The sequence below is a fragment of the Populus euphratica genome, unplaced genomic scaffold (assembly GCF_000495115.2).
Source record: "Populus euphratica unplaced genomic scaffold, PopEup_1.0 scaffold1410.1, whole genome shotgun sequence".
Taxonomy (NCBI): domain Eukaryota; kingdom Viridiplantae; phylum Streptophyta; class Magnoliopsida; order Malpighiales; family Salicaceae; genus Populus; species Populus euphratica.
In genome coordinates, this window is record NW_011501265.1 from 35,590 (window position 1) to 37,132 (window position 1,543).

Below are 1,543 nucleotides of genomic sequence, written 5' to 3' on the forward strand. Positions count from 1 at the left end.
AATAAATGAAATTTAAAAAATAATACTAAATTTTTTTATTTTATTTCTTGTGATTAGTGGTAAATTAAAATTTTCCTTGACTTGTAAAATCTCCCTCTAATTTTCCAGCTCTGTTTGATTTTTTATTTATTTATTATTTCATGCCTTTATTAAATTAAATAAATAGCATACTTTATAAAAATACATTGAAAAATATGGATACAAATACACTGAGAACTCCACAAGGATTAAAAAGAAACATGAAATGGAGTCAGGAAGTAGATGCGCTCACTGGATTCTGCCTATCAACAACAACGAGAAATCATACCATGTATAAGAATTTCTGATGCCGAAGATAGTTTGCCAACAAAAGGTGTTAAACAGAAGCCATGTCTTATATATATTTTTAGATTATGAGTATCATAGATGGCATACGTACGTATTACATGAGTGCATCAAGGTGGCACATACAAAACAAAATCACAAGATCGAAATGAAAAACATCCCTTATTTTCTCACAAACATGTGTTACCGACCTCAGGCCTCAATACATGAAAACATCTAGAGCTCTTGCTTTGCTTCATCAATCTTGCTCAACAAATTGGTATTAGAGCAAAGATCTTTGGCCACTAATAGTATACTGAAATCTTGAGGTATTTTGGAAGTGAACTATGGTGATTTCTCCACCACTCTGTGCCAGTGATCTCCTTTTTTCTCTTCTTCTCTCTTCCTCTCTCCACTCCTCTCAACACCCTATTCTGGTCAATTTCAATCTTCACCTCCTCTTTCTTCATTCCTGGTACATCTAGCATGATAACATGACCCTCAGGTGTTTCTTTCCAGTCTACTCGGGCTGGAGAGAGTGCCACATAATCGTCCTTGTCGAAACCAAGTGGGATATGTTCCAAGACCCTGAAGGGGTCCGGTAAACGGTCCAGCCAGAAATCAGTCAGGAAACTCCCAGGACGGTCTGAAAATGGCAGGAGAGATGCATTAGAGAACCCAAAAAGGCAAAGAACGAGCAGGACTGAGAAGGCAAGCGAGTGCTGCCTCATTTTTCTATAACTTCTATTTTTGTTTGTTCGTTTCTGTTTTCAGAGGGTTTAAGGGACTGATACAACTTTCGAGAATGCGTTTTTGTTTCAGTCTGAAATGGAACGAGTCCATTCCCGCCTTTATATAGGCTATAGTTACAGAGCATTGGAGGGGCTGAATTTTTTTTTTTTTTACGAGATGGGGAAGGTTCGAGCCGCTTTGAGAGCAATAATTAACGATAAGCCATGAGGTGGCAAGCTGTGGTTAATTAAGCGGGACACTTCCTCCACGTTCCAGAGACTTCATGTGAATTCTTATTCTTGTATAGAAATTTCTCGGATTTTCGATTGTGGGTATGTACATTCGTAGCAAGTTTATTGTTTTTGTGTTTTAAATATGTTTTTAAAATTAATTAATTAATTAAATTTTTTTATTTTGGATTAATATTTTTTAATATTTTTAAATCATTTTATATATTATCAAAAATAATTTTTAAAAATAAAAAAATATTATTTTAATATATATTTTA

General features: G+C 34.5%; 1 pseudogene; it reads right to left on the reverse strand.

Annotated features, from left to right (window-relative positions):
- Window positions 1–648: 648 nt before the first annotated feature.
- Window positions 649–1,131, reverse strand: LOC105117572 (22.0 kDa class IV heat shock protein-like; annotated as a pseudogene).
- Window positions 1,132–1,543: the final 412 nt, after the last annotated feature.